The sequence below is a fragment of the Pezoporus flaviventris genome, unplaced genomic scaffold (assembly GCF_033815535.1).
Source record: "Pezoporus flaviventris isolate CSIRO_AGI_PZ_B2104156 unplaced genomic scaffold, CSIRO_AGI_Pfla_v1 ptg000013l, whole genome shotgun sequence".
Classification (NCBI taxonomy): domain Eukaryota; kingdom Metazoa; phylum Chordata; class Aves; order Psittaciformes; family Psittacidae; genus Pezoporus; species Pezoporus flaviventris.
In genome coordinates this window covers 29,688,458-29,701,834 of record NW_026892561.1, presented here as the reverse complement: position 1 = coordinate 29,701,834, position 13,377 = coordinate 29,688,458, and the positions used below count along the sequence as shown (strand labels likewise).

At 43.5% G+C, this 13,377-nt stretch overlaps 1 long non-coding RNA gene across 1 annotated transcript; it reads right to left on the bottom strand.

Annotated features, from left to right (window-relative positions):
- Positions 1-362: 362 nt before the first annotated feature.
- LOC133268204 (uncharacterized) lies at positions 363-2,291 on the bottom strand. The gene is made up of 2 exons (XR_009742991.1): positions 2,172-2,291; positions 363-568 (listed from the first exon to the last, which is right to left on the bottom strand). It is a non-coding gene; the product is annotated as an uncharacterized LOC133268204 (long non-coding RNA).
- Between the last annotated feature and the right edge of the window lie 11,086 nt (positions 2,292-13,377).

Sequence of the window (13,377 nt, the reverse complement as noted above, 5' to 3'; positions counted from 1 at the left end):
AAAATTAATCAGACCAGCATACAAATGACAAGATTGAATGAAGAGTTTGGTTATTTTACCAATAGCTCAGCTTGTGTTTCCCAGAAAGAAAATGTTTCATGTGTCCCATGACACCGTCCCACCACGTAGTTTTCCTGGGGTTCTGATTTTCCCAATATTTTGATGCCTATCCCCAGTTTCTGGTGACCAGTTAATTATTGAGTATATCATCTCAGTGGTAGCATTAATACCTTCCCTGTTCAGTAGTGTAATATTTTATGCTTAAAGTGCATCTGAGGCTCAGGAAACCTTACTAACCTTACTTCTGAGCCTTTCTGAATACTTAGCAGGATTTAGGAAAACCGACATTTATAGAGAGGGTACCTCCTGCCCTGAGCTGCTGGTGGAAAGAGGCAGATGAAGAACCACTGTTGACTCTCTGAGCTCGAACCAGCTCCTCTCCAAAACAGCCTTTCTCTGCCATGTCCAGAAGGTGCTGAGCAAAGGCTGTCATCCAGATGTTGCAGATGCTCAACAAAGATGCTCCTCAGATGAGCTGGTAGCTCTGTGCAGCTCTGCTGCAAGAGGTCTAAGGTGCAAGAAGACAGATACAGAGTTAAGGCTGACCTCCTGAGCACATAGCCTGCCTCTTCATCCTGCAAGCTGGACTGAAGCTTTTTTTACAGCAACACCTGCTCTGGGTTTAAGGACCCCAAGTGATAATGGTTCCACCATCCTCACTCAGAAACCACTCTCCCTAATCCTTTCACCTACAATAATTCAGCTTTCAAAGCTGAATATTCCTGTACCAGCCTTTCCTGTGAGATCCTGTTACAACTACTTTTTCATGCATAGGGACCTGCTCATACCTGCTTTCCCCTCACTGGGTTGCATTTGTGAACAAATCATGACTCTACTGCATGCACAGTTCCCTGCATATAATTCCGGGGGTGTGGACGGTGTTTAAACTGGAAGCATGGAAGTGCCTTATGAGATCACTGGATGCAGGGCGAACAGGACCAGGCAGTAGGCCACCCACCAGCATCAGCTCACCCCATGGGCACTGCATGACCACCCTGGGAACACTCTGGTTTTGCCCTCCAGTGGTACAGGGACAGGAAGCACACAGGCACATTTGCCTTCTACAATAAAAGAATCACCAAACGGCTCCAGCTCTGTCTTTTGTCGATAAAAAGGCAGCCAGAGAATTGCCCTCTCCCACAAGCCCCAGCGCGCAGCCCATGAGATAATAAAGGCTGGCCTTTTCTCTGCAGCTGTATTGTTTCAGTGCTTGGAAAATAGCAGCAGGCTGAGCAATGAGTCATCTGTCACTAGATGGGGTTAAAGTAATTTCCGTTTTCTGTTACCATGGGGAAATCAACGTCCTAAGATTTTGTCCTTTCTCCCACTCAAACACGTGGGAGTAGAAAGCCTGAAACCCAGCGGGGCTAAACACTTTTTGGTATTTTTTATATATTCCCCCCCCCCCCCCCTTATAAACAAACTTCCCTCCATGGCCTTGCAGCTGACAGTCTGTTCCCGGAATTGTCCGGCTAACAGTGTCATTCCCCTTGGATTGCAAAAAATTCAGAAGCAGAGTTTAAGTAAATATTTGACATTCATATAGGAGTTGCTTCATGTTATCACTTGCAAGAGGCTCTGCTGCTTGTAGAGTTTTACATGTACATTTGAGGGGCTTATAAACTTGATATTAATAAAGTAAATTAAACTAGCAGGTCACCCAGCACTCAGAATATAGTGTAGAACGGAAACAGGAAAGAGGAAATTGCAGTAAATACCATTTAAAAGCCTTACTAATGTATAGCTTATATGAGTAGCAGCATAGCAACATCTAGTGTTGATCAAGGATATAGCTGAAAGTTATCATCGTACTTCATTAATGGCAGTTTGATGAAATCTGCAGACAGGTTTTTCCTGGACCAGCACCCCACCAGCCAGCCACAACCTCAGCGTCTTCTCCCATGTGTTTCATCACCTGTCAGTTCTTCATGCTCTTCGTTAGCTTTGCAGGAGTCATCTAGTAATGCTCTCAGTCTGTCTAGTTCATTATGAAAATTATTGTGGTTGTATTTAAGAGCTGACTTAATAGATCTACAGGTTCAAATGCAATTCAGTGCAACGGTGGCCAAAACTTTTAGCATCTGAACTGAAATTAAGAAAGCAGTTCCTACCTGACAGCTGATCGTGTTACCAACTGTGTTGTAAAACCCAGGACAAATTAAACACTGCTGTCAAATTGGTAGAGCGCCCAAAATTACTCCTTTCCCTAGAAATGAGCATGCGAGTGTAAGGCTGCAGCGCTAAGTGGTATTTCAGAGGTATTTGCAGGGTGCATTATGATGAGTTTAAGATAATCTATAGAAAAAATGGTTGGGGTACATTTTGAATCTATCACCATATCCCATTGTAGACAGTTTAAAAAGACACCTGGTGCTCAAAGTTAAGTTCCTTGCTATTTAGCTCTTTTGTAGTTACTGATTACTACGGAAACTAGTTTAGTTTTGATTAGCTAAATTTAGTGAAACTAATCAACTTAACCTTAGTTTAGGTTTAATTATTTTTAGTGGCTTCATTAAACTCTAGCAGTTTTTTTCACATAAGCAAGCCTTTATATCAGGGCTCGCTGAGCCTTACTTTAATAAAATAATTTGTCTCCTTAGATTACAGCTCCTATTACATGGAGTTTGCTTCATCTTCAGCAAAATAACATCCTCTGGCTTTTCTCAAACAAAACAAAATTCATGAATGGCTGCTTTCCAAATCTAGCTCTGTCTTGCAACACCCTGTGAACAGATTTTTGCCGCATTTAAGTTTATTACATGATCTAATTAGCATGACTGTGTAGGTGTGTGGAATGCACTGGGGGAGAGGAAAAATACAACTGTACAAAATGCTGTTGTACAATTTGCTATGGGGACACGCTTATTAAAGACAGAGACCTGGATCACACTCTGAATACTTTTCAGCAGGATTTTGGAGTGAGCACTTACGCAAGGAAAAAGAAAGGGTGTTCAAATCTATAGCAGGGGCAATGCGTCAGGAGTGAGATTTTTGTGACTTAAAAATACAACTAGTTTTAAAAAGGTATTAATTCTATGCTCACATATGTTGGTTTTGGCTCCATACAAAACAATTCAGTAAAATTCAATGCATGACTGAAAGTGTGGACTGCAAAGTTGTCAGCTACACTGTGAAGCTCGCTCTTCATTGGAAAATGAAATGCAATTTCTTATTAATAGGAAGAAAATACAGATGTTAAGCACTCCAGCCACGAGCAAGACATTAGGGTATTTCAAACATGCAGCCAGACCAGAGATCAGAATTCTGCTTCATGTTATTAAGACATTCACAATGCCCTAACCAAATTAAATAGAAAGCTAAGTAACATAAAACTATCAGGCTTTCGCTCTTCTCCATGCATAAAATGACGTTTTAAAGTTACGTGTGATGTTTCAGAGCCTTTAAAGGGGTCAGGCACTAGGCGCATCTGGCATGCTGATCTTCTCATTCAGGAGCATGAAGTCATCCTGCGAGTTACATTCCTGAGTCAAGAACGTGTAATTTTCCACGTCACTTTACTGACTTGCACGCTGAACTGATATTATTAGTAATTTCATTGAAGATTGGACATATTTAAGAAAATTGCAATTGTGTTTTAATTTAAGTAGAAGTTGAATGGTGTTTGGTAAAGAGCGATGAAGATATTTGGATAAACACACTCCACGCAGCCTGCTGTGTTATGCCATAAATCAGTTCAGTGCTAAATCCCACCTGATGGGGTCAACTGGGTACTAAGGGATCTTCAGAGGTGTAAGTTTAATGGTAAATTACCACCTGTTAAATTCGTCCCTTTGCTTTCCCCAGCTGTGCAGAAGGGATGTTGTTATCACAGCAGCCCAAGGAGCCACCACTGTGCAGGCTGGTTTACCCCAAAGGGTGACCGTCCCTTTCAAGTGTCCTTTAGGAGGATGGGGATGTGCAGTGGGGCACGTGGCGGTACCCAATGCCAGCCTGGCTGGTGGCAGCACTCCAGCAGGGCGGGGGGCCACAGGTCTGAAATGAGTTTGACGGTTATCAGCAGTGTGCCTCGGGGATTGCATTCTGTAAAGTACACAACACGATTGCTTTGGCTCTTGCAATCAAAATATTTGCTGTGGCAGGTAGGGAGAAACAGGGCTCCAGTCTGATGAACAGTGGGAGGCACCCAGCCCTAATCCCTTTGAAATCAAGGGCTTTTCCCCTGCGATGCCCAGGAACAGATCCTAGGAGTGACCTGCAGCCTCCAAAGTGCCTCTCAAAGCTGCCCTTTCCCATTTCGAGCAAAGACACCAACAGCATTAGCTGTGCCATTGTCTTGGTTTCAAGTTGCAAGCTAGAGCTTATTCCCTGTAAATTTCTTTGTTACAACCACAGTACATCAACAATAAATCTCCCCAGGAAGAAGGTGGTCCTGTTCTGGAGAACACATACATGTATTGCAGAAGCTGCTGGCAGCCAGGGGTCTGGTATCATTATACTGTGATGGGCAGGTCAGCACTGGAAACAACAACCCCAGTTGCTGTCAGCAAGTTTCTGTCTCTCTCTGCACTGGGAAGCAGTCTGTCCTCTTGGGAGGGAGCATGAAGGAGTAATTCAGAAATCACAAGATGGGCTTTCTGCAGCTGAAAGTAAAGGGTAACTAGTCTGGAAAAAAACCCCACCCAAACATATTCCTGAGGGTGAAGGGGCCTTATTTACCACACTGTAATACCTTCTGTTTCTGTAGGAACATCTGAAGATAAACAGAATAGTGCTTCATTGTGCCAGGTAAACAGCTCTCACATGCATGTCTACAGTCTCTAAGGACCTATCTATGAACAGTCTCTGCCTCAGCTTTAGCTAAAAAGCCTTGCTGTGAATCCAGGAGGGAGAAGCTCACAATGAAAATGAAGAACCTGCATGATGTTACCAAAGGAATACTTACTGCCTTTGGGATTATAACACTTTTTTTTCCTGGAAGTTTTACCTTTTTCCCTGCTATTTCTTGTAAGCCCTAGTTCTTCAGATGGAGTGTTTGCCTCACCCGTGCCGTTTGAAATGGAGCTTTGGTAGGCAGAACAAAAGCATTATCAGAAGAAAGATGATAGTGAGGCTACAGAGACTTTAAAAAGTCAACTATGTCTGAATTATTTATTTCCTAACTCCTTAAACTCAGAGAAATGCTTGGAACTACATGAAACTAAAGTGAAAGGCTTCCTGGAGGCTTTTGGTAAGATTTAAATTTGCTGTAAATATTGGTGTGTGTTGATTATTAGCATGACCTGAGAATTTTTAATTTCACTTTACAGGGAAAACTCCAAACTTTCTCATTCTGAACTTAATTTGGATTGCTGACAGGGTATAATTGTAAATTAACATCCCCAAGGTTATGATGGTGTAACAGAGATCATTGCTTAGCTCTTCACTTTTGTTCATTTCCTCATCTTTTGCATTTCTGAAGGGATGTTGTAAGTGATGCAATGAGACAAGTACAACAGCTTTACAGGGTAAAAGCTCAGGTAGGCATGGGACCATGTAATCCTAATCCTCCTCACTGAGAGCATGATGCATACCTGGTGCTTCCTCATGAAAACCAGGTGGTAGCACAACATAAAAACCAACAAGGTTTTCAGGGATGAGATCCTGTAGCTACAAGGGTTAAGAGGTGCTGGTGGCCCAGTGGTATCAGGTGAAGAACTGCAGAAGCTGAGTCAAAATAGAGGCTGAAGGAAGAGTGAGTCTTCTACTCTCACCAGAATGGTCAGAGGGGAAGATCTCCAGGGAAATCCTTCCTTTGGCTTTCCAGTGGACTTGATAATATTCTTGTAATTTGGATGGTAATGATTTAGTCCTAGATTTTACACCAATGTTATTCCCACTTCATGGCTGGTAAATCATGAACCTTTTTTTTTTTTAATGCAAAAGGAAAGAGAAAACTTTTGTTTGTGGCGCTGTCATTTTTGATGTCTTCATACCAAGGATTTCACTACAGCACTTTATGGCTTTCCTACCCTTCCATCAACCTTGGGATGTTTATTTTTCTTCAAACATAGCTGTTTGCAGCATGCTAACAAGAACTGAAGCTCTTAACACCTCTATTCGTTTACTGAAGACATCAAAGCCTTTTTTTTTCCCCACAAGCCTTCTTTGAGTTGGTACAATTTGGAAACTGCCATGTGAAACCAATGTGTGCTTTGCATAGAGCAAAATAAAACCACAGAGCACTGAAGATACAGATATTTACTTATCTGAGATTCTAATTTTAGCTCTGCTTCATCTCTCATACTCAGCTTCTCAAGCTATTTGTTCCTGACAGCCCTGCAATTTCAGCAGGCCCTCCTATTGCCTTCAAGCTGGGTGGAAGAGTACAACTGCAAACATGGGCAATGGCAGACATAGCAGCTAATCTAAAACAAATATTTTGTAACATTTATGAGCAGATGTATTTCCTTGTTTTCCTTTAAAGGAAAGCAGCACTAAATTTTTTGCTTTGGGTCTTGTCAGCTTTCGGTTCAGACCCAGGTGCTGCTGGGCAATACCCAGCAGAGGAACTGACAGATGTTGGTGGCAAATTAAGTAACAAGATCTGATGAAAATAATGTCCTAAGAAATACAGAGGGATCCTTTTTACGGATTTCCTAAATGCATTGAGGCTATTTTAAGGCCAAACAAACTCCCACTCCTTACAGTGTAAACAGGATTACTCCTTGTATGGAACATAAGGCAGCCTAAACATCACTTAACATCACTGGTATTTTCAGTCATACTTCAAGTATTGCCTTGCCCCAGACATGTATCCCGTGTGTTCAGAGCCTAATGGCAGTCTTTAGAGAGCATCATCTATTGACAGTACATCACAGGAAGTGTCTCCGAGGGGGACAACCTAAAGTCTCTCCATAGAGGAAGACCTACTAGAGTGGTACCAACAGATCATCTCCCCTAGGAGTTATTCAAATGGGCAGCTATGGTATGGACAACAGTAAAGAAGAGGGCAACAAATGAGGACAGGACAAGGACTAAACAATAGGGATTTTATTCTACAAGGAAGGAACATGTCCCAAGCTGTGGTGGCTGAAGATTACAGAGCAGGCAAATGCCCAAGGCTTTCTGGGAATTGGGAAGAGTGACGTGCAAGGTCAGTGGGGGTCAGTAAGGCAGACCTGTGTGAACAAAGTACAGGTAATGAGAAATGCTGACTCCATTGTCTGGGGAGGGATGATACGTTAAGGGCATTTTCAGCAGCATACAACTTACTTTTCAATCACCTGGCAGTGGGTGTAGTTTCCCCCATCACAGCAGCAGAAGACATGCTGCATGACCTGGTGCAAGGGGGAGACCCATGCAGGAGGGGCTGGATGGGAAGAGGATGTGCTGTTCAGCAGCTCTTAACCCTGAAAACACCAAAAGATGATGCAAGGGGCAAGCAACACAAACCATTCTCCTTTCACCAACTCTGAACCAAGCAAGAAGTGCTGGTACAACAAGGTGCAGCCAAAGGAGCTGCAAGCATGTGGAGGACACCAGTTTTGGCCACTTCACTCTGGGTGCTGCTGAGCTTAGGTATTGCATCTACTTCAGCAAGGCAGGGCTCAGACTCCCAGAGGTAAGAAAGGAGCAACTGTTCCCCAGTCCCAGGCTGCCCCTCCATTCCCAGCACTCAGGTGTCTCCTGCAGAGCGCTTTCAGAGTCTTGCCTCAAGAAATAAAACAAAACGACAGAGCCTTAAATTAAAAAAAAAAAAGGTTTTAAGCCCATCCAACTTCCAACTTTGGGATAGAGTGTAAAATTTCCTGCCAGAGAATTTAAAACAAACTGGAAGCTGATCATCTACTCATTTAAACGATGTGCCTGGAGCTAAACCAGCAAGGCTGAATAATCTCTGCTCTGCTTTCATCCTTCTTCAATTTTTTCTTTGTTCCATCAGCCACATGTGCTTTAAGTGTAAATTGAAGTGCTCTTAGCTGGAAAAGCAGATTGTGAAAAGGGCTTGGCCCTCGTCTTGTAATTCAGCTTCAGTATTACAATTACTCTTAATAGCACTCTTATTTTGTTGTATTATTTATTCTGGCTTAGAACCCTCTAGGATCCCCTGAAGGCTTTTTTTTTTCCTGGTGGATTTAGCCAACATCCACTCATGAATCCAGATGCTTTTGCTTTTATCCACGGGAATTTAATGGTATGGATATGCCAAGATTATAACTTCAGGCTCAGCCTCAAGCAAGTATTTTTCAAATTCCCTAAATCAAAAATGGAAAATGCCATGGAAAACCTGGGCCTTACTGCATTTACCATGCCAGAATAGAAATCAAACCACAGGACAATATTGCTCAAGGTTCTGGATCTGTGCTGATAGTCTCCTCCATTGCACCAGAAATTGCAGCTGAGATCACGCTGTTTGCTGTGTTCTCGGACACAGATTCTTGCCTTTAGCACATCTTCAGCTCTTTCCATTCAACCACCCTGAAGTTAGGAGCAAAGATACATGTGGGTCCAAGATGCTTACATTGGAAAAAAAAAAAGATTACTCACTGCAAGCTAGAGTTACTGCTGGTGTATTTAAATGAAAATGTACCACAAATACTCTCCCCAGTCAAAACTGGTTCTGAAATAAGGGCAGTGGTGAAATGTATGCTGTCCTGATGGGGACCAAGTGAATAGCACAAGTGTCTGCTGTGCCTTTGACAGCACTTGGGAAGAATAACCAACCCCAAACTTATTCCTTCTCCAGAGGGACAAAAGCAGCGTGAAGCAGACATTAAAATAACCTTAATAACCTTCCTTTCTGTACTGCCTGGGGTTTCCTTCAGGCACTCCCATTTGCAGTGTCCTGGGTTTCTTCCCTGCTCCCCATCTGTCAGAGGGAAAATCCTGATTGAATTTGCTGTGTAGTGGTAAGCAGAGCCAGTGTGGATGATGGTGCGGAAGGCGTCCCCTGCGGGGATAGCCACAACTTTCCAAGTGCTCAAGGTACCTTAGGAACACAAGAACAAGCACAGGAGATGCATAGAACAGTTTTCATTGGCCTTTTGGCAACAAACAGTAAATATCATCTGTGGCCATGCTGTGCACAAAAAGGATGCAAGAACTCATTATGCTTGGGTCCACACAAGGCAAATTTTAGTTTTGCCTCCAGTTCCCAACTGGCTTTCAGTGTGCATCACCAAGGCTCTGGTTCTGCCCCTGCTGAGCACAGTCCTACCCCTTTTGCAACCACTCTCTGTACGCAGAACCAGGGAGAAACACAGGGCACCTATTCCAGCCTGGTAGAGAAGAGCCCTTTCCGCTCCTCAAGAGGCTCAAGCCCAGCAGCTAGTTATTGCTTGTTTGAATAGCATTAGCTCTTTACCTGCAGAGTTGTTGGATCAAAGGAAATTTAAATTATTCCTAAAAGCTCTTCTAAGGCTTCCCCCAGCACGGAAAAGTCTCTCAGCTGGCACACAAGATAGACCTGGTTCTATAGCAAACCCCTCTGGGGCAGGGATGTGCCAGGACAAGAAGGAGGTGTGAGAGCCAGAGAGAGCATGCTGAGGGCCGAGTGCCCAGCATCAAGACAGCCTGCACTGGCTCAAGCAGCAAAGTTTTTTACCTACTTAGCCCAGAGCTGAGCTCAACCATGCCAAAATTCTGCTGTGTGGAGCTGCTGAGGGCAGGGTAGGTGGTAACTCAGTGCAACGGGCCATGAGTCAGGGTGCCTAGTCAAGGGGTCCCTATAGTGTAACATGCAGGGGAAGCAGGGAAGCAGCAGTGTTAATTTGAATGGTACATTTGAAGGGGAAAGCACTGCTTTTGTTAGTACCATGGATCAAATCTGCTGAGCAGTGCTTGCAGAAGATGAACGTTAAACATCCCACCAGCACAGTAGCTCTGCCAGCTCCTATCACATTTTCTCTTTTATAATGAGAGACTTTGTATTCAAGTATGCAGCTTAAATTTTAAAGGTCACCCACTGTATGTAGATGTCATATGACAAATCGCGTAAGTATACCTGTTCCAATTTATTCTTCTAGTATTTTTAACAAAACATGGTTTTAATGACTTTGCCCTCTCAAAAAAAAACAACAAAACAACCCCCAAAAAAAACCCAAAAACCCCTATATTTTTCTTTAATGAGATCATGACACTCAAGCTACTCATTTTCCTTACCATCACATCCGCTTTTGGACACAGAATAAAGGAGATTGAATAGAAAAACAGTTGGCTTTTTTTTCCCCAAATTGGAAATGAAAAAATCCAAAAATACTGAACTCTTCAGTTTTTAACTTGTTTAAAAAAATTCTCCCAGCAGGTCAGAAAAGTGATAAAATGTTTTTGTCCCTGTTTCCCTGGGAGGCTGGTTTTGCCTTCGGCATACTGAGCATAATGGGTGCCTCAGTGCAATCTGCTGCTGCCATTGCACTTCCTCTCCTCAGCCCATACTGCTACTGCTCGATTGCTGGGATTGCTCAGACTGGATACCTGGGTTATGCAGTCCTGTTCCCCTTTCTCTACACTGCCTTTCCAGACCTCTGCAAAGACCCGCAGTGTTCTGAGTGGTACCACCTCAGCCTGCAGGTACCGGCAAATACTGGCGCTGTGCTTGAGTTTGGCTATGTTCTGTGCATGTTTGGCTTTTGTGCTGGCTTTTGTGAGACTGCTCCAATTTGGACATTTGAACATGAGCATTGGTCTTGACAGGGTAGGTGGATGCCACTAGTAATGCTGTTAAAGGCAGCCATGAAGGTGGCACAGATGTTCAAGGACAGATGTTGAATGCACTCACATCAGGATCAGTGGCGCCCCGGAACCATGTGCATCATTCCATTAGATTACTTTATAAACCAGTAACTTGGCCCTTTGTACCCATTACATCCCAATGCTGCCTCAAGTAAAGGGACACAGCTTTAGCATACATAGGCTGGGCTTCTGAATTTAAAGGCTGGGCAAAATTTTACGGAAATTGTACAGTTTGCTTTTGACATTGCAGAAAGCAAAACCCAAGGGTTTGCCTTTCTGCTTTTTCTTAAGACTGTGAATGTTGCACTACCATTAATGCAAGGAGACATTAAAACCTGTGCAGACATAAACTTGTTACCTGAAAAGAAAACAAGATGTGAAAAATAATCATCATCCAGAACATACCATCTCTGCTCCAAACAGAGCCATAGAGCCTTAGGCAGCAGCACCTTGGCAGTGTGGGAGGATGAGAGGCGAGGACAGAAGGAGGAAAAGGCCTTTGGGTGACACAGAACATAGCCAGAGCCCAAGGACCAGGAGGCATAGCATCAATATCCAGCCCTGACATACCTCCAGCTCACACACCTTGTCTGAGCTGCTGGCTCAGACACTGGCAAATTTTGCTGTGCTGAGGAATACCTTACCTTCTGTGCATCCAATCCCTTTTTTTTTGTTTTCCTTCCCTTTCACCTTTGTTTGAGGCTAGTCTTGAATCCCACAAAAATAACTGTGTTTCCATGACAACAGTCCAGCAGTGGGCTCCTCTAGAGCATCTGAAGAATCAAAACATGGCCAGTGTTTCCTTCTGCTCCAGCATCACACCCCACGGTATGATGGCCCCATTCTACCACCTCTCCTCATGCTGAAGTAGATTGCAGACTGCTTTAGGCAGAGCTCTGTCTGCTTTGGCATTACTGGCATTTACTGAACAATACGTTACACTGCACAAGTGATATACAAGCAGGTATCAGACCACAGTACCAGCTTATGGCAGAGAGAAAGGCCAAGAGGGTCTGCAGTCTAAAGGACTGGACAGCTGCTGGATTTTGTAATCTCCTAAGATTTATTAATAAAGATTCATACATTTCATGCCCTCCATAGTATTTTACAGAGGATATGAAATGATCCTTTGTTATTCACAGTCACTGCTTTCCTTCCAATAAATTGCATTTCTCTTACCTTCTTTCAGCAAAGCCCTGCTGAACCCAGCCCAGCAGAGCATTCAAAGGGCCTCACCAAGACCAAAAGCATCCCCAAGATGCATCCTCTCCTCATGCAGGGCAGGATACCAACCCATTTGCAGAATCAGGCCTTGCTTCCCCAAGTGTTTTATCCTGCGGTATCTTGCCCAGTTCCAGCTGAGTGCCCAGCTGATCCCCTGCTCTTGAGGCTGTTCCAAAACCCCATCCCTTCCCTGTGGCACTTCTGTCTGCCCTCAGACCAAGATTTATGAGGGTTATCCATGGATGTGGTTGCAAGAAAAATCAAAAAGCTTTCATTGCAATGCCACAAGCAGCACAAAAAAAAAAGCAAAATGCCTTTTGCATACCTGATCCTTACTGAAGGAATATGAGCAGGACACTCAAACACAGACAGCAAGCTGTGAAGTAGGACCTGAGGAGGCAGCATGGATGCATGCCAACCTGACAATGGGGTTTCATTTAACAGGCGCAGATTTAAGCGTGGAAATCAAATATGAAACAGTTGTAGCCAGCATTGTCTGCATTCTTGGAGTGGCACTAAACTAGCAGAAAGAAAAGAACTGAGACACTGGCCCAGACATGCTCCAGCTGTCTGCGACTACCTCTTCCCTCCTCCACTGAATGTAGCTATTCAGCTTGTTTTCATTTCATTACTGGATGTTATTTTTGCAACTTGGGAAAAGAATAGAAAAGGGAGGGGGGAAAAATGTCCTTAAAATGCTTTTGGGTTTATTTTTATGAGTTAGACCATTTCTTTCCTTTTTATCAGATATAAAGTACAGACTTTCAAAAGCTCATAAGGCCTATGGTATTATTAGTTATTTGTCTTTCAAATAAGGTCCTTTACCATAGAGGCAGCAGCATTTGTGTTGCTGTAGCTATTCATGTGAGTTGTACTTATTTGGTACTGAGCAACATGCAATTAAATAGCCATATAAAACACCTGCAGGGTAAGCAACAGATGCCTACAGGTAACCTTAAATTTCATGTGCTCACTTGCCAAACCTTGCAGCCCTAGCCTTATAACTCCTCATTTGCATGTGGGAGCAGGGCAGCCCCTTTCCTCCGTCACTGTGGGTAGGTAAACAAGAGGCACTCTACCAGGCGCAGAGCAAATCAAGCTTTTAATGAGCTGGTTAAAAGCCTGATGCTGCAGATCACTTAACGGGAGTGCTTCTCAAAACCCACCGCAGGGTCAGCCCTTCCCCAGCCTCCCTCTCAAGAGCACAGCTTATCCATTTTTAATGTTAAAAAGAATTCACATCCAAGATCTGATAATAATTTATTTTCCCTCTTTTTATGCCAATTTTGCTTGACAGGGAAATGCACCAAATGCACCACCCGTCTGTCCGTTTCCCCCCAGCTGGGGACAGTCCACCCTATGAAAAAGTTAAATATTTGCCAAAGAGCCAGGATTATATAGCTTCCCACTGAGCATAGTGAG